We start from the raw sequence: 21095 nt of genomic DNA on the forward strand, positions 1-21095 counted from the left end.
GGATGTGTAGTTTTACAACAGCTGGAGGGCCACAGTTTGGACATGCCGGGCTTAGAGGAACCCATGGTGCTGATTGTTGGGGCAAGATTGACCTTTGAGATTGACATCACCTGGTCATTCCAGACGATGATTGAGAACAATCCATGACGCTGCCAGGTCTCCGCTGTCCAAAGGGGCGGAGCATGCTATAAACTCTGCAGGGTGCCCAAACTTTTGCAGACGCCATTTTTTGTTTTCTCTTATTTTGAAAGTGTAAATGATGGAAATAAAATCAAACTTTTTTTGACATGTTATGAGAATGTCTAATTTGTAATTTGATGCCTTTTGGAAATTTTTCCATCATTCCTTGGCTTCTTTTTGCACATTAAATTGAATTTTTTGAGTAGAAGCATACCATGTATTTTGTACGTGAGACAGCCCGACCTCATATTCTTTTTGAACAACCATTAGCGCGAAACAAGGGTTTGTTCCAAATATATATATATAAGGGATTGGGTAACAGGGCGGCACTCCAATCATTTAAACAGTAGAAATTGGTGCCTGGTCCATAATAGTAATACAGTACACTTACCCCCCCCCCCCCCACTGCGGAAGGAGTCCAAACCGGCACACGAGTAGTGAAGAAAAAAGATGTGGTTTATTCCATAAGTACAAGAGTTATAACAGCGGTCCCGACAGCTGTTTCAACTGGGTCCTACCAGTCTTGAAACAGCTGTCGGGACTGCTGTTATAACTCTTGTACTTATGGATAAACCACATCTTTTTTCTTCACTACTCGTGTGCCTGTTTGGACTCCTTCCACAGTGGGGGGGTAAGTGTACTATATATATATATATATATATATATATATATATATATATATATATATATATATATAATGCAGGTTTCAAAGGCGGCACTCTGAAGACTTGTATCAAGTAAGCAAAATAATGCAGACGACTCCAAGGAGTAGTATCCTTGGAGTCGTCTGCATTATTTTGCTTACTTGATACAAGTCTTCAGAGTGCCGCCTTTGAAACCTGCATTATTTATCCCTGTGATCAGGGACAGAGGGCAACTGGAGCAGTCGCATTGACTATACCACGCTAGTGCCGGTTCTTAGAATCCATATATATTTATATATATATATATATATATATATATATATATATATATATATAGCAACAAGATCCGGGTTTTTAGGCCAGAAAGGGCACTCACCACCACAGCAGGTAAAAATACTATTTATTCAGAGAAGATCACATCACATAGTCGACGTTTCAACCCCGGAGGGCCTTTGTCAAGACAGGTACAGAGCTTTCCAATGTGTCACCACCGCCAGCCAGGCACATATTGAGACTCTGGTAATTTCAGGAGTCTACTAAATCCATAGGAGAAGTACATAATTATTCTATAAAATTACCCGTACTCTACCTATGATATCTATGTTTTGTGTTGTATGTCTGTATGTATTTGTATCCAGAAATACACTTATTTTTGACATTTACTATCCCGAAAATACGGCAAATCATAGTCGTATTGATGTGCTATCAATACAAATACGATTTGCCGTATTTTCGGGATAGTAAATGTAAAAAATAAGTGTATTTCTGGATACAAATACACCTATTTTTACACCTATTTTTTACTAATTTCCTTTAGTAAATTTCCCCCATATCTCCATGCATACATCTGAGGTTCTGTATAAGGGTAAAGAATACCTTGATCGCCATTCCAGCCAGCAGTATGTCAGATCACTGGCGGCGTCCGAGACTGCAAGTGTCAGCCCGCAGTACCCGGACCCGGAAGTGTGTGTTCCAACTGCGTGTCACCAGTATAAGCTGATTAGTCAGAGCAGTACAACTGGCGAGCCACGCAAGCGCCAGAGGCGGAGCTCTGCGTGTCACCTGCGTGCCAATGCTCTGAAGCAGTACATAAGGTAATTGCGGTCAGCTGACCCGGATCATATTTGACCAAAACCCGGGAGTGTGTGGGTCACCGGCATAGCAGCTGGGTAAAACAACAAACTTGTAAATAAAAAACGAACACCATGTAACATATATAATAAGGACAAACTTATAAATGAAAAACGAACACCATATAACATACTGTATAACATACAGTTTAATGGAGATACTGTTAGCTCCCTGTTCACACGGATTTGTCCATGTACTGTACATACATACAGCGTGTATGACCAGCATTCCAACCCATAAATGGGAGTGGCCTGCAGTCAGAACTACCATATGTCAGACATCCTGACAATCCATAGAACACAAATGGCACAAGGGTGGCTATATAGAGTATTCAACGAGACCTCTACTCATATTAGACAATGGTATCAGATAGTTATATTTATATTACATTATATAATATTCATAAGCCCAATGGAAAAATATGCACGGTATATATGGCACACCACTGACAGTATACAAATATTAGGTCAAATCCACACACTCTTAGACCATATATGAATAGACAACTGGAATAAATATGCATATAAGACAAAACAGTCAAAGAAATATAAAAAAATCCCTAGTTGTCTACCCCATTACAGCTTCACAAGGATTGTGTCTCCAGAATTGTGTATACCTCAATCATATAATTAAATAATCATTGTTGTAAGAAAATATTGAGAGAGTTGTTTTCATTTAACCCATTCGGGTCCAATGTATTTAAATTAAATATCCAACGTGCTTCTTTTTTCTTTAATATTAACTCGCGGTTGCCTCCTTGGGGCAATTTGGGTACATGGTCAATAAGCATGCATCGAAGTGTTGAAATTTGATGTTTATGTTTTAGAAAATGTCTAGCAACTGGTTTGTCAAAGTTGCCAGTTTCAAACGCAGACCTTATAGAGAGTCTATGATTGGCCATGCAGTCACGAAAATTTCGGGTTGTCAGCCCAATATAGTAAAGTCCACAAGGACATGTGAGTAAATAAATCACGTGATCCATAGTGCAGGTCAACTTGTGTAAGATCTTTATCTTCTTACCCGAATGGGGATGTGGGAAAGATGCTCCCATCAACATGGCTCTACAAGTCGTGCATGAGGTGCACTTGAAACAACCTGTCTTTGAACTTCTTAACCAAGAGTCTGTCGTTGGTGATAGTTGGACTAACGGACACATAAGTAGCTGGCGTAAATTAGGCCCCCTCTTATAAGCACACATCGGTGGTGGTGTGCGATCAAGTTTGAGTGCCGGGTCTGTGGTTACCAATGGCCATAAGTCTCTTGCTTGCTGTGCCCATGAACATGTTGTTATATTGTCTTGACAAAGGCCCCAAGAGGGTTGAAACGTCGACCGCTGTATATGGATATACAATAAACTAAAGCTGACTTAAGCGACATTTGGTGAGTGCCCTCGCTTTTTCATTAAAGCACTTTGGATATATGCATGGTTTTCCGAAAGGATTTCTTTAGTGGTGCACCCCAGTTTTCTCAAGACCTCTGGATGTGAGTGCGGGACTATCTGTCTATATATATATATATATATATATATATATATATATATATATACACACGAATAGTAAAGTAAATATAATCAAAATCTAAAGTAAATATAGTCAATATTGTATGGTGCTGGGCTCTGGAGAGTTTAAGGGAAATAGTCCAAATCACACCGTGTGCATGCGCCTAAAGTCTGATAAACGCAACACATTTGTGGGAGTGTAGGACAATGGAGATTTCTGAGGACCTCAGAAGAAAAGTTTCTGAGATCCTCAGAAGAAAAGTTTCTGAGGACCTCAGAAGAAAAATTGTTGACGCTCGTCAGGCTGGAAAAGGTTAGAAAACCACCTCTAAGAGTTTGTACTCCACCAATCAGCAGTCAGACAGATAGTGTACAAATGAGGGAAATCCCAGACCATTTTTGCCCTTTCCAGGAGTCGTCAACCAGCATTGCTGCCCAACTACAGTTTGCTGAAGATCACCTAGATAAGTCAGAAGGCTATTAGAACAATGTTTTGCGGACAGATGAGACCAAAATAGAGCTTTTTGAAGTGTTATGTTTGGAGAAAGGAGAACACTGCATTCCTGCATAAAAATAAAATCATCTGTGAAATATTGTGGTGGTGGTATCATGGTTCAGGCCTGTTTTGCTGCATATGGCCCAGAAGAATTTGCCATCATTGATGGGACAATGAATTCGAAATTATGAAGGGCACTACATGGGGTGAAGCCGCATGGGCTCATTATTAGATGTGATACAGTCATTTAGCCCCACACCCTTCCCACAGCTCCTGCATACATACAATCATGCCACCTAGGAAGCGGGTATGATGTGGGATAGATGCCTACTCTTCTGGGGCTGTGGGGAATTAGCCCCTCCACATAACATTATCAAAAAAACTATTTTTAAAATGTTGTGGAACAACACCAAATTCTGTAAACCAATGACACTATTTTTAAACTTTATTCAGTGAATGTTATGTACTTTGAGCCACCTCAGACGGCTCATTTTTGCAGCTCTTGCACAAAACTATCAGCTGTTACATCTGATCAGTGTTCTCTGCTGTCATATAAATAATTTTACACATATACAAAGTGCAACTAAAATGTAAATGAAACATAGTAAATGTAACATACTCTGTAAAGTGAACAGATGCTCTGGATGATGGCGTGGCAAAGACAAACACTCCAAAATACAGTCAACTAGCACAATAGATATAAATCAATATTTTTAAATCTTAAAAAATTTTATTCATAAAACAAAAGCATAATAGATAAGTTTATTTAGAAGGTCATATTGCATACAAGAAGGATGTAGTAGGAGCCTAATTAAGGGTTCCAGCCACCCTAGAGTAATACAGAAGCGCCCCTCCCCACTTTCCCACTACCAATTTATTTTGCTCAAATTCAGCTAAAAATCTGTAACAGTCTCTGGCCACAGCTTTACTCATGTTGCCAATTACCACCCTAACAGAGCTGGCAATGGCAACAATGGCATTGATCACAGCCTGCCTCAGTGGTAGAGCCAGCCGCAGCTCTCATAGGATCTCCTTTTCCCTGCCTCAGTGACTCAGCATCAATCATGTTGCAACTTACCACCTTAGTAGTGCTGTTAATAGCAGCAATGGCATACCCTCCAACATGGCCCATTCCATTAGGTACAAAATGCTCTGTTTCTGGACTTCCTTACAAGTGGCGGTTGCAGCTGTGAGGCTGAAGCACAGTCCAATATTCAAAAAGGGGAGCCACACCTAATGCCACCCCAAACATCCTGGACTCACGGGGAGTTGATGTGACCCCCTTTAATTTTGGACTGCGCTGGAGTCCAACCTCTGTAACTGCCACTGGCAGAGAGGTCCAGGAACAGAGATTTTGTACCTAATGGAATGGGTCATGTTGGAGATACCCTCCAATGCAATGGCATTAATCACAGCCTCATTGGTGGCGAAAACCATGGCTATCACAGGATTTCCTCTTTCCAGCATCCCTGCCTTGGTGACTCAGCTAAATTCATGTTGCTACTTATCACCTTAGCAGTGCTGGCAATGGTAGCAGTGGCATCAATCACAGCCTTGTGGCAGAGTCAGTAACTGCTCTCACAGGATCGCCTCTTCTAGGTGTCAGCTAAATTCATATGGCCAGTTACCACCGTAGCAGTGCTGGCAACAGCGGCAATGGCATCAATCACAGCTCTTACAGGATCTCCTCTTCCCACTGCCTTGCAGGGCTGCCACTAGGAATTTTCAGGCCCAGAACTGATTTCCAGTCCAGGCCTATCTGACTGGCACAAATGCTGGTGCAGCATTTTAATTGGTCCCCGGTCCTGCATTGAAGAAGCCTGTGTTCATTCAGTGTACAGAGTGCAGCACAGGCAGCACAGAGGAGGCAGACAGGGGGGTTTGCGGTTGCCAAAATGAGCTGCCCTTCCTGAGGCCGGGGCCCAGGACAGCTGCACCCACAGAACCCCCCTGTTGGGGGCCCTGTTGCCTTGGTTATGCTGACATTCCAAGCAGGCACCGCTGCTCCCACTGTTCCCAAGGGAGATCTCACATGACCTCGCTCACAGCAGCTCCAGCGGCACTAGGAAGAGCTCCCATCCCAGCCCAATCTATTTTACTGGCATTGCACCCCCCACAGGACTCAGCGCTCTAGGCTGCAAAATAATCATCCCATTGGTTAATCAGGCCCTGGATGTAGCTAGTGAAACCAGAGTGTAATACAGAAAATCGGTTACTTTCTATTACTTTTAGAGACAAAAGGGTGGTGTGGAAAATAAATAGCGCTCAGTGTTTAACCATAGTAAAATAAAGAAATGGATATCACCAATTTATGGTAGGAATATCACCAATTTTCTATGCACTTTAGTTCCAGCAGATCTGAAGCTGAACCTGCAAATACAGACCCCCCTTTTCCACACAGATGTGTGTTCAAGGGGTGACAGAGGAATACGAAAATAGTGCAAATTATCCTTTTTTTTTAAAGATATTTAATGAAAAAGGTCCACACTTACAATATGTAGACTAATATAAAAGCATGGTATGTTCCACAATGGCATAAAACAGCAGGGTCCAGATGGAAGTAAGCGGATCCAAAGGTAAGTCCAGAAAACCCGTCCGGAACAGGGAACCAGAAGCACCAGGGGGACACCGCACCGAACCGACAGCTGTTCTCCTCCAGGGAACCGTCCACGTCAAAACACTCAACGCATTTCAGGATTGTCCTTCGTCAGGAGTGTCAGATTCTATTACTTATAAGCTGGGTACATTTCATCTTCAGCTATCTTCAGTCTCTGCCCCAGTACAGATCTGCCTGTACTGGGGCAGAGCAGAAGATATGATATATGACGCACTGGAGAGTGCAATAGTGTGCCCAAAATGAGAAATCATCCAATATATTGGGTGAACTCAGCTTAAGACAGTTAAATATTTAATTGTGTCCTTTCCTTTTATAAAGGGATTTACAATACATGTGTACTGTATATGTGTTTTGCCTAATGTGTACATGAGGATTTATAGTATTCTGTGCTTGCACAAAAAACAAAAATACAAAGGTATAACAATGATAATTATAATGCAGTCAGCATTTTCTAGTCTATAAAATCATATCATGAAATGGCTATAGCAGTCCATGAATTGTTAGCACGTAGTATAACAAATACTGTATTTGTTTCAGCATGAGGTTAGATTTTATGGTCATTTAATGAAATGCAACCCAGATTTTGCACATTGTGTTCCAGACAGAAATGACAGCTCCTGTCCAGTTGTTTTAGACACTTTATGAAACGTCTAGCAGCATTTTAGCACACAGTGTCGCTGAAAACATGGAATGCAAATTACACTATCTGACCTTTTAATCATTTAATGAAAAGTGTGTCAGTGCTGAAATGGACAAAATTATATTAAATATATTTTTCTTTCTATTAAGTATATTAGAAAAGGTAATTGAAACACACATATACATAATTAAACTTTGATGCAAAAAAAAACTATTTTAACAAAATCATTTTTTTAACAAAAGATTATTTTTCAATTTAAATTCCTTTGAGAAATAAAAATAGTTTTTTTTTTTTTGTAAATTCAAAAGTACCACCCAAATTACCAAAGTTTTAGCCAGAGGGTTTATTTACTAAGATGGGAGTTCTGTTGAAGATGGGATGTTGCTATGAACAACCAATCAGATTTTAACTATTATCTTCTAGAAGGTGCAAAATACTTGAAAAGGAGATACTGATTGGTTGCAATGGGCATCATCCCATCTTCAAGAAAACTCCCATGTTATATAAACCCAATAGTGTGATTGGCATTCAATATTTTCTCCATTACCAGGTGTTAAAATGCTTCCAGCTTAACATGAAGTGTCTGTAATTTTAGATTTATGTCTGGAACACGATACACAAAAACTGTTTGCATCTCATAAATTGGACAAAAAGTTCACGCTGAAATGAATACTGATGCCTTATTCTTAGAGGAAACATATAGCAATGATTTTGTATAACCAGACAATGCCTTGTTTCCATGAAATGATTTCTCTAGAGCCAACAGTCACAATGAACAGGCAAGCACACAGGGGGGTTCCAAGTACCTAGAAAAACCCCCTGGATGACAAAGTATCGTTCAACGGTGCCAATGGATTTTCTTTTTCCCCGTGTGGAGGGTCAGCTGCTGAACGTAGGGATGGCCATCGATGCAGATGCCATCGTTGGTTGCCATCGATGGTGATTCTGCACCTAGCCATCAATCATAGTAAACTATTTGATGGATAACCATCAATAGTTTTAGATATCGATGGCATCCATTATATGTGACTGAATGGTTTGTGGGCCAATCAGAACTTGGGCGGGACTTCCAGGTGTCGGGGGGCGGAGCTATGCTCAGTGTTGCGGCACTTTGAAAATAAAAACAGGAAAGATGGGTTCTCCTTTGCCATCGATGTAGGAAAAAGATCTGGTTCTCCCACATCGATGGCAAAAGTATTTGACATTGGACATACACCATCAATGATTTCAAATCATCGATGGTTGATGGCCATCCCTAGCTAAACCCTCCCTCTAGTCTTCTCCCTCTTCTCTGCTGCAGGCAGGGAGAGCAGCTCCTCTCAGGCTGATGTTGCGCGGTAACTTATAGCCTGAGGGGAGAGACTCAAAGGAGCATATCAGCAGTTACTGTGTTCAGTGGCATACTATTCAGTACTGCACACTCGGGGGGGGAAGGGGGTCGTCAGCAGGCAGGGGGGGTTGACATAATTGCCTATGGGGGGGGGGGCTGTGCTGGAGGAGGATGTGAATGTGTAACAAGTCTGCCTGGGGGGGGGCTGTGCTATTTGGAAACCCCCCTTTAATAACCTGCGTTTGCCACTGCTGAACTTTACTCTAAAAAGCTAAGCAGTTTTAATATTTTATATGATGAATGTACAGTATATGACTTATACTTTACTTTGTTTTTATTAAAGTTCTTCATGTTTATATTATAATGGACAAGATGTACTATGCATCGCATTAGAGATATATAATGCTACATTGATGCGTTAATAATGCAGATATGTACCTAATAATGCTATGAAAATGGTAAATGACAGCTCTTCTGATAATAGCTGTTCTTTGAGATAAAAGGACATCCTGTTTATGACCTGGGAGTCCATCTTAGGATGCGCAGAATGACAAGCTCATTGCAGAGTCGGTTCACTTTACTAATTCCCTCTGCAAGCCAGGTCGCACCCGGGATTTTGTACCCAGCTAAAACCTGGGTGAGACCCGGCTTGCAAACCCATTCACACTAGAGTCCCCACCCGGCATAATGCCAGGCGGGTGACATCATCGGGAGGTGGGGTCGGGGAGGCGCTGGAAGATAAAAGCATCTCCAACTGACAGATTTTGCACTGTAGTGAAAGGGACCTGGGTCGCATCGACCCCAGTTGCCCGTTTACACTACACAGTGACCCAGGTTGAACCCGTGTTCTGCCCTGGTCGCCACCTGGGTAGAAATGCCGGGTCTCACGACCTGGGTTATTTCTAAAGGGAACATTTCCACCTGCCTAAAATCCCGGGTTTTGCGCGCTTCTGTGCAAAAACCTGGGATATTTAGGCTAGTGAAAAAGTGGTATTACCCAACAGCTCAGGCTTTCACCAGGCACCCCGCCAAGTGATGGAAATCAGCCTGCAGCCACAGTGATACTCAGCTCCCTCTGCTGCCGTATGCTTGTTGCTGTGTCCTTGTCCTCACCGCTTAGGTTGAATACGGCAAGAAGTCCCCATTACAGGCCACCACAATGTACAACTTGGCAAGAATCAATGTCCAAAGTGGGTTGTTTATATACTGCAGCTGAGCAGGCCACTGCACCGAAAGTGTCAGATATTATATCACAGCCGGTTACAGATGCAATGCAACATAAAATAGACACAGCAGTAGGTATACAACTCCAGTTCACAGTCAACATGAGATCAGTGGATATTCCTGATCCCCACACTTTCATCTATCCCCCATGACCAGCCAATCAGCTAAGTTGTTCAGCATCAGTAGAAGATTTAAACCAAGTTGTCAGATGCTGCAGATTAGCTGGCTGTTGTTCTCAGCATGCTGCAAAATATGGACCAGACCTACCAAACACATTACACCCAGGTTGTCAGATTGTGAGTATATTCCAATTCCCTCTGTGCCTGAGAACAACCCTGGATCCACCTACAGTACCAAGATGGGCATACATTGCTATTAAAATCACAAAGGACAACTCCCTTGATAATTGCTGTTTTTTGCAATAGAAGGACTTCCAGGTTTATGACTCGGGAGTGGAGTCCTGCACTCATGCAGAATGACACACACACTAAAGGGAATACTGGGAGGCATTTTTTTGGATCCTTCTCAGAAGGAAAGTTAAAAAAATGCCCATAACTTTCTATTGGCCCCTGCAATCTAAAGTAGGATGTTGCTCACTGGTTCCAAGCTCCTGAATGTATCACATCCTGAAGCTTGGTACACATAGTAATTCTATAGTCAGTATATCTCAGCAAACTGATTTTTAAGGTTTAGTACATCCCATCCCATATATGGTTGTTCTGGTTGTTTGATTAACCTTCGTAAAGAAGTATTTGTTATTCACTAGGTACAACACAAGGCTAATTTGTTCTATTTTATGAATATACCAATTGTTTGTAATCACTACACTGGAGGGTGACTTTATTCATCTTAATGACATAAATTAGAGATCAATGTCCAAGATCGAACTTTTGGACTCTGATTTCTGCTCACTACTTAAAATATTGCAGGAGATTTCCCAAAACAATTCTGCACTAACAGGTTTTAATATGCTAGTAATACACAAATCAAACTGTAAACTGCAAAATGTATTTAGCTTTACATTCCAATTATAACAAAAAATAGAAATCATATCAATAAAAATGTAAATGATAGAAAATACTTGTATAGATAATATATATATTGGTACTTGTGTATTATCACGGCGCCCACGATGTTGATCTTAGTACATCGCATGCATCGCATCGCATGCAATATAGCGGCATGAGATGCATGCAATGCGATCCACTTTTTAATTGTACAAGCACCCTGATGGGTTCTTACAATGATAAATGCACCCCCATTGTCAACGCCACCCCACTATCAACGCCAACCCTAAGCGTGGCGAGCGCAGCGAGCCCTCGAGGGGCAGCGGTACGGGTCCTCAAACCTTTTCATACCTCCACTATCCACATTGGCGTGGTGTTGATTTTAGATAGTTCGCTGTGCTCGCCACGCTCCGGGTTGTCGTTGATAGTGGGGGTCGCATTGACAATGGGGGGCCAATTAACATTCTGGGGGCATTTAACATTGTATGCATCCATCAGGGTGCTTGTACAATTAAAAATCGCATGCGATCACATCGCATGTCATTTGCTGGCAGGCGATGCGATATTTAATTGTACATTTTGCCTTTTATCACGCGAAAATCGCATCACATCGCATACCATATTTAGTGGTATGCAATGTGATGCAATGGGCGCCGTGATAATACACAAGTACCTACATATTTATTAAAACAGTTTAGTGAATTCTTACAAAGATTTTATTTAGCAATACATTCTTCTTCATTGGTCCATTTTCTTCCCTCCAATGAGTGCTAGACTCCCCCACCCTCTGTATCCAAACATAGTATCTCACAATGTTATAATCCATATTTTAGAACAATCTCCCTATACAAACAGATTTCCATTTGAGAGGAGCACGATTGGTATAAGATTTTTCTTTCTGGCTTTAAGATATGCAGGGGCATCAATCATACAGAGATGTTTACACACTTGCTCACATCGGAAAAGCATCATATAATTTGGTACTCGCTGTCCAAATTCCGTTGGCACATTACTGTGGCTATAATGGTGACATCTACTATACAGTATATTCAAGTATTGTCCTGTGGTTTGAATTATTGGAGGAAATATGTCTCTTATCACTCAAGTTTTGGGACAGTTCTGCTCTGTCCCTTGTAGTGGCCCTGAAGTACCTCCACATCATTGGGCTGATTCAGCCCTGCAAATTTGCAGCCCTTCTGGTTATATCAGCATATCAAAGTATGCTTTGTGCATGCGTCCCATTTTGAATGGACCATGAGAAGGTTAGCCTTCACTGGCTGTATGCAAGGTATTGGGTGTTCAAGGTCAGAGCGCCAGTGTTTTCCCTGAGTGCCCTGAAAAAATGCAGACATTGCCTACCTATTGGGAGGGATGTCCCCATGGTCTTCGCAGCCACTGAGTCAGTCTAGAGTCTAGGAGGGGGGAATCCCTTAGATGGTTAATATTTCCCAATAGATTTTCCCCAATGTTCACGGCTGTGAACATCTTTGCAGCTGCGCACAGGGATAGGGGACAGGCTGGTGGGTGGTTGTTGACCTGCTTGGTGGGCTAGGAACACTCGCAGCCCAGAAAACAGGTCTGGATTGGGCCCCATGACAAAGCACATACTCTGCCATATTCACATTGCTACTCAATTAACTGTAGTTCAACTTCTGAATGTATGCCCACACACAACCACTGTCATGACCATTTGCAAGATACATATACAGTATAAAAGGCTAAGAGCTAATAGATGATTGATTGCCCCAATTCTTCTTTTACCTCCTTTCCCATAATGAAATCGTTGAGGCAGTATTACAGGTTGAGTTTCCCTTATGCAAATATCCATTATTCAAACTATTCCAAAAACCATAGTTCCCAAAAGTTTTTTTTTTTAAACCTACTGGGTATATATTCAACTGGCACTACTGGTAACATGAAAACCTTGTTTCATGCACAAATAAAATACATTTGCGTGTATTTTATGTGTTGATGTGTTTATACAACATAAGCTACTGCAAGCTACTGCAAGGTAACTCATTCCAATATAAAAATATTCCAAAATACGGAATAATTAGTTATGAAAAATGCTTCTGGTCCTGAACAATTTGGATAATGGATACTCAACCTGTAATATGTAATGGACATCTCTGGTAAATGCTAACTAGAATTGTCTCTGTATTTCTGAATATTCTATTTACTGTGGCTCCTCAAGTCAAGCACACTTCGCATGTTCCAGCTTTGTCATTAGCTTTTAACTCAAGGTATTTAAGACCACTTTTGCATTTCTGGTCTATGGTACAGCGTCATTTGTACCTTAGTGTCATATTTGGTGACTATGTGTAATCTGCATATTCCTACCCTTTTCTCTGTATCTGTGTTCCCACTTTTTTGGTATTGTCTGTTTTGCAATTGAAAAACAAAACAAAAATGTGGATAAAAAAGACAGTAAATTATAAACAGTTATCAAAACCTATTCATACTGTAAATCAAACCAGAATATCATTTGTTTGCCAATTACACACTCAAATGCGGCATTATATACCTGAAGCAAGTTTGTTGTAGGAGAGAAAAGCTGCATCTCTTCATATTAAAGGATATTCAAAGGATATTTTCTTTACAATGCAAGTTCCATAAACTGCTTTGATTAGGAGCAATTGATTTCAGAAAAGATTGCAGCTTACTGACAGATCATCTTCAACAATTGCTTGGTCAGTATTTATTAATTCTCTGATTTGTACTGCTATCCCTTCCACACTGAATCCATAAATGTAAATGACAGAAAGGTAACAAATCTAGGTTTGAAAAACTCTCAAATCACATATTAAATTAATTAAGGGGACTATGGGGGAGATTCTCTAAGCGAAAAATGCGGTAAAAACCCCGTTATCGGCTGTAAGCATTCCCCGGCAATGGGCTTCTACCGCATCCCACCGCCGCCCCGCAACGACCACCCGCCGCCCCACACATCACCCCCTCACCTGTGTCCGGGCAGCACAAAGTTGTGCTGCCCGGACCTGTGACCTCCTCCCTGCATGGATCCTCTTCCGAGTGCAGGGAGGAGGAGAGCCCGGCGCAGCAGCAGCAGCGCCGGGTGTGTGAGGGAGGAGGGAGCCGCCGGGACCTGGCGACTCTCACCGCAAAGGACAGCTCTTAATGCAAGAGCTGTCCTTTGCTATAATTATCGCATATGTTAGAACATATGCGATAATTATAAATGCAAAGAGAGGCGAAGGGGGCGGAGATTCTTAGAGAATCTCCACCAGTGTCTTTTCACTTAAGATTCCTCCAGCACATTTGTCATCACGTCCACCTCTGAATCAGCCCTATAGTTACTTCTCAGTGTACAGTATCTTCAATGCATTTTTACAACAATTAATAACTTCTATGTTTTCTAAATGCGCAGATTGTTCTCTGGGTGCACGCACCCAACATTGCGGCCGGTGGGCGGGGGTACATGGGGCGGAGGGCAGGGGGACTTGCCCATGGGAACGCCCAGCATTTCATAGGCGTTCACACGAAAACACTGGGTGTTCCCATGGAACATTCCCACTTGCTCCTGAGGAAGCCGGACAGTGAACATCCGGGGAAATGCGTTGAGCTGTTTGAAGTACTTTACATCCATCCGAATATCAAGTGATGTCCCATCTCCCACTGACGTCTACATTCCCCTGATCTAACTGGATTACAAATACCTTATGGGATATCTGCAATATTCATAATATCCAGCATAAAGGAGAAGATGCCTAATAGGGAGAAAATTGAACCCCAACAAGGGAACTTTTTGGGACCTTATTTTCACTTTGTTCTGGTCTACAAAAACACCAGGAAACAACGGATGGTAATATACACCAACACTTAAGCACATTTTATTCAATATAAAAAGCCATTTTTATATGGAGCTCCACAATATATGATTGTAACATCCATGTCATATTTTTGCTCATATAACAACATATATATGATTTTAGTTGTTAAGTTTTTCATGTATTTGTAAACATTAAATTGTCTTTTTAAATTGAGAAACCGTCTGGTCTACATATTGGCTCACCCAGCGCTGGCACAGCTCTCTTTGTTTTTTCCTCCAATTATTTGGGCTTGACAACCCAGTGCCAGCAGCTGTTGATAGCGCACCACCCATCAATTTATTTTTCTCATGGAAATCGCCCGGTGACGTGGGCGCCAGGGGCAGGTAGCTGATGCTCTGAGCAACCTTAGATGTGCGTGGGCCTTCCACATCATTCGATGGTCGGCAACCATGGAACGATGTGCGTGTTCCCCTTCAGGCTGGGAATGGATGTTGTTTCGATTCGCAAGGCTGCAAATATTTACCCTATATGCTCACTGGGTTGGTGAAGTATGAAGTTGGTTTATGACAAAAACATGAAAAACTCATGTCGACATTTTGTCCATGTCAACCAAAACATGTCGAATCTTTTCATGTGTCCACCTACTATGTGTCAAGCAATAGTGGTCAATCTATTTACTGTTGGTCTGGACACTGTCGACCTAATGACCACATTCCAAGCATTTGTGTGTTATTCCTCTATGCACACACACAATTGTATTGACTCTTTGCCCTTCCCACAATGAACAGGTCAGGTGGTACAGTATTTAGCTTCCAGTTAAGATTTGTTGTCAGTATACGTCACAGGTGACTACATATGGGTGGGCAGGTGATGTCTTGGCTCCTCTTTTAGATCGTAAGTGTTGCAGATCAAATGAATTAGCACATACTCCTTGTACATCCTAGTTGAATCACGTTGCGACTAAAATTCATTAAAAAAGAAAAAGACTCCTGATGCTAGAGGAGTTACACATGACTTGGCAGCAGGCATGAGGACACATCTGTGCACCTGATGTAAAATTAGTGCTAACGAAGGATGACTACTGCACAAATATTAAATATATATATATATATATATATATATATATATATATATATATATATATAGTCCAGTTATTGGGGTTGCCACACTCCTATGTGTAACAGTCAAACGCCTGGGGTGTCCATTCAATGGCCTAGTTGGCCATACATATACACAGCAGGTAAAGAAGAATGCACTCACCAGGACTTCTTCAACTTTGAATCAAACTCACAGGTCACGTGTCAACGTTTCGACCGCGCATAGGGCAGCCTTTCTCAAGAAACCACCACAGTATTGCCACCAACAAGCAAGCTTGCTTGTTGGTGGTGATACTGTGGTGGTGTCTTGAGAAAAGCCGCCCTATGCGCGGTTGAAACGTTGACACGTGACCTTTGAGTATCGCTGTGACCCAGGTGAGAGACTCAAATATATATATATATATATATATTTATATATATATATATGTAATCTGTATACATATTATGGGGTGAAATGTAATAGGGTGAGAGAATCAGAAAGTGAGAGATTTGGTAAGAATCTCCAGTTTTTTGAACCGGCAATCATTTACACTGCAAAACCAGTTTGAATTTGCAGTGTAAATGATATCCAGTGGCAATTTTCCACTTTAAAAAACTGGAGATTTCTTGCCAAATCTCACACTTTCTGATTCTCTCACCCTATTACATTTCACCTTAGGTGTTTTTTTTTCTGTGTGAGCTGATTCTAATTTACATTAAGATTTTTTTTTGTCGGCAAGAAAATAATCAATTCGCATGTACTGTAGTAGCAATCAGCACCAATGAGGACAATAACTGTGACAGCAATCAACTAAACAAAGCAATCATTTAAACAAGGTCCAACATATCTTGGCTGCAAGAAAGATAAAAATTATTTGCAATCCTGAGCTGTATACTATGCGTCTGTGTACATCAAATGTGGACTGTTACAAGTGCATTTAAAATGGCTTTCCGACATGTATGCATATACATATCTTTGAAACCATGATGTGTCTTATAGTCCAGATTTGTAAACCATTTGTATACAGTGACTGCTCATCCCTCCCACACACATACAAATGAACCAACTTAAACGGTGAGTTTTATCCAAGTGGACAATGCCTATGATAAAGTAACACCGATGGCTGATTAAGCTGGAGGTGACATAAATCACTGAAGGGAAATCATGCTGCATTGGAGTTAACAGTTTGTGTGGAGATAGATAGTGTGCTGCGTCTGGCAGCCAATGGGTGCAAGGGGAGGAGTTGGTAGGGGAGAAGGGTCTTGTGACTAGGAAGTTTGCTTCCTCTCTGGAAGTTTTTCCCCACCCTCCCATCCCTATTTTCTGTCTCTATTTTTTCTAATTTGGCGGCGGTAAAGAACGGTCAATTGTGTAGATGGAATGTGTGTAGATTAGTGGGTGCGCTCTCCAGGCATCGATTGTCACGAGCCATACTTCTTTGCACGGAAGATGGCTGCCACCACCGACCCGGTGGTTGGCTGGGAGAGTTGATCACCAGCGGTGTGTGAATGACATGGTGATCCTACCCACCCCCTTTTCTTTAAGCTGACCGTTCTTTAGTGCCGCCACCAATATTATAGTCATAGTCTGTTGTCAAAATAAATTTGACATTCATTATTTGAAACGCCAGCACGTTATTTTTAGGTAAGTTTGTTAAGTTAAGTGTTAAGGGTTTTAAGCATGAGAGTACCGATGGTGAATTTATTAATGCTTTTTACAATGTTAGTACATAATGTAAAAGCGCATGGAATACAGATTATTTTCTATTGGTTCTGAATATGATATCAGGCACATGATGGCCTTCCATTCGTGAGACACATTTGTAGTTGAAGTGTGAAGTTTTGCATCAGTCCGCCAATCATTTCTGGCATTTTCACTGCAATTTCTTGACAATGCTCACTTTCATTTGTCTGGCTATGTTAACATGCAGAATTTTTTATTACTGGGCAGAAAACAATCCTCATTAGCTTCATGAAAAGCCAATGGGGCCATCTCAAAGCTGAGTCTACAAACTTTGACCATGACCCAGTAATGAACCAAAGGTTACAATATGTACTAATATTTTGAATACCATTTACCGTGCCCTTTTTGTTAACCTGTAGTAAACTCTGGGAGGTATTTTTGGTTCACATAGGGAGGCCAATCCCAGACCATTTTTTGAATCCCGGGAGTCGTGATTGAAAAATTGTGAATCCCGGAATTTCCGGGATCCCGGCATTAGCCTACTGATAACTCGCCATGTGGGGAACTGCAGTCCTTTAGTGGGTGGGGGCAGGGAAAGGGGAAGGGGCAGGCCAGTTCAAGGCTGCACAGCGTGACCTCTAACATCACGATGCACAGGCACACAACATGTGTGGCAGACAGCAATAAAATGTGCATGTGCATTTAGATCCTAAAATGCCAAAAATCCTAAAAGTGCCATAATCTGGGAACTCCCTGATCCCAGGATTGGCATCTCTAGTCTCACCGATTACTACATGCATCTAAATGCTATACAAATTAAATGCAAGAATGAAGCAGTAAAATTTATATTTTGAACTTAGACCCAATATATTATTATAACTTAATATCAATTTGATAATAATTGTTACACACTTGAACAACATCCCCTGGAGAGGCGGGATTCAGAATTGAAATAAAGTTATCATCCAAATATCAAGCATATCCTGCTGTCTTGTTTAGTACATCAACCATACTGTAGTTTTCAAGAAATAAAATAAACATAAAAACATTCACATTCTGCAAAGTTTGATGTATAACTATTGTATATATTAATGGTTTGATGCTGTGTTTACATACAGTAGCATAAAATATGCAAATTGGTTGTGTGCATGCCCAAAATTAAAAGCATGCTGATGTCTGTCTGTATGCTGAGTTGGTCACATGCTTAGGAGGGAAGGAAGAGGTAAAACGCTTATCCAGTAGCATACTTTCATAATTTTGAGCCTAGACTACCTCCTCTTATCAGTAGCATTATCAATTGAGTGCCTGAGGGCTGGAGTAATGTCGATAATGACAGTCATCAGCACAAGCTTCGAGCTCCTGATTGGTTAATTGTGGTTTTCTCTTGCCATTGTTCATATACGGTATGTATATATATATATATATATATATATATATATATCTTTGTGTGTGTTGCTGCATTTATGCTACAATGTTTTTTATTCATTTTATATGTACATGTTTACCTGCTGTATTCCAGTGTTTTTTTTTTTTTGTGCTATTCAAATCTAATAGCAATTGCCTTCTCTTGTTATACTAACAAATGAAAGATTTGGGAGTAAGCATATCTTACAGTATACTGTATGTCTAATGTAAACCTTATATGTTACTCTATGGTGCTCACCAACAAGCACTTTGAAATGTGTCCAACTTTGTATGTTTGTGCCACTGCTTATGTCCTTACTGAGTTACTGAATGCATTTTGCACCTACATTTCGGTGGCAAATGCATTTACATTCAGCATCAGTCCCAATTCAATAACTTGTGATGCAGGGGTGATGCTGCTGCTGATGCATTGGGACGGCAGGTGAATGCTGGCAATGGCAAGTGTACACAGGCAATGGAACCTTACATCACCCTTCATCATGCATTGTACCTTTAAAAACAGCACGGGTGTATGATATTTTGCTACCATATACAGTATATAGGAGATAGCATATCCACTACTCTTCATTAGATTTAAATAAAATATAATTGACCCCTAGGTGTTAAAATTCATATGCTAAAAGGTGACACTGTAGTGTAAAATCAACACAAGTTGCTGAAATGCACCTGATGATGGGTGTACACACACACACACACACACACACACACACACACACACACACACACACACACACACACGCATACTAACTAATCTTGCCTTTCAGATGTACAATACACAGTAGTCAGTGACAGATTGCAGAAGATCCCAGAATGACCAACCACCTCTGTAGAGTATTAGATCCTAGGGGCTACTAGTACCACCACAGCCTTCTTCCAGGTAGAGTTCCTCTAAGAAAGTCACCACTATTTGCCTCTGCAGAGGTGGTTTGATCAGTCGCTATGACACTGGCTGGTTACAATGTACCAGATATACTGTATCTCCCCAAAGCCCTTATTGAAATGCCAAAGCAGGTATTGGTGGAGTAGATAGCTTCTCCCCAGCAGAAAGAGAATGCAATAGGAATATAACACGATAGAAAACATAGAAATGGAAGTCATCATTATTAACCCTCATAGTAAAATGGTAAAAGGAGGACGATATTTACAGCTGGTATTTGCATGACAATATGTGTGCATTGCAGACGACCCGGTTAGGCAGAAAACAACCCCAATGCACATAGAGATGAAGTGCACACCATGCACCTGACATTGGGGACCACACAATAACAGCATAAGGAGGACACTAATCCGGGCTTACCACTAGCCGAGGGATGCTGGCAGAGCAATCTATCTACATGCCCGGCGTGCTGGATCGGGGCTCACAGCTCCCAGAGGTCGGCGCTGCCTCCATCTCTCCCTGATTCCCAAACGAAGGGCTGCATCCTCGCAGAGGATCGGACGTGGGACCTGGAGGAGGGATGAGGGACGCGAGGGCGAGCAATGCAAGAGCGCAGGCGACGAGTACGCGCATCATCCCCCCAACAGAAGCACAGGAGGGGGACGGTGCTTGGCATTGGCACTCTGTGCCAGGCTGCTGCCACTCACATACTACCCGTCCTCCCAAAGTCATCTGTGATTATCATTATAGTAGTATGCCCTCCAATCCGCACAGTGCATGTGTCTTCTCGCAGCAGCGGGAATTAGATATATTTAGTAGTATTAACTATTGCTTGTAGAAAATCCTTTGTGGCTGGCAGTCTTGGCAGAAAACGGGTGGCATCTGGCAGAAATAGATTCATTTGTCAGTGCGAAAAGGGATAACGTGTTGTGCACAGCACCAGAGATCTCCGGCTGTCCAGTAGCAGTGTTGGAAGCACATGCATTTGCATTTGCACCCTATTTGTATTTGAGTGTGGATAGAAAAGTCTACAGTATCTAAGTCGACTGTCATTATGTTGACACCAGCAAAAGGTTGACATGCACAAGTTTGACAGCTACAAAAGTTCAATACAAGCAAAAGGTCAACATTAGTATTTCACATTTTTATATCAATGTCGACTCCTGTCGACATGGATGACAATTACTGTAGCGCTTCCGACTCTATGCTTCAGAAATGGTGCCACACTTTACTGTATGAAGTCCCCAAAATAATAAGAAAAAAGAAAGCGGAAAAACCCATGTTGACCTTTTAACGTGTGAACCTTTCTTGTGTCGACATTTTTGCTTGTGTTGCCTTTTTGCACATGTTGACCATATGAATGTCGACCTTTTCTCGCTGTCGACCTACACAGGGTAGATCTATCAACTGGTACCATTGTATTTTTTAGCTAATGTTTCATTTTTTTTATATTTCAGTCCATGTATTTTGTTTATCTT

General features: G+C 41.4%; 1 protein-coding gene across 3 annotated transcripts in view; it reads right to left on the minus strand.

The window, feature by feature from the left end:
- FUT9 (fucosyltransferase 9) overlaps nt 1-20269 on the minus strand; it is a 142494-nt gene extending 122225 nt beyond the window's left edge. For 2 of the 3 annotated variants that reach the window (XM_083177026.1, XM_083177025.1), the window contains exon 1: nt 20038-20269. The gene's annotated coding sequence lies outside the window, so the exon portion shown is untranslated. The remainder of the gene's footprint in view (nt 1-20037) is intronic. The other variant, XM_083177024.1, reaches the window with a different exon arrangement.
- Nucleotides 20270-21095: the final 826 nt, after the last annotated feature.

This window comes from Crinia signifera, chromosome 3 (genome assembly GCF_055691185.1).
Source record: "Crinia signifera chromosome 3, ASM5569118v1, whole genome shotgun sequence".
Classification (NCBI taxonomy): domain Eukaryota; kingdom Metazoa; phylum Chordata; class Amphibia; order Anura; family Myobatrachidae; genus Crinia; species Crinia signifera.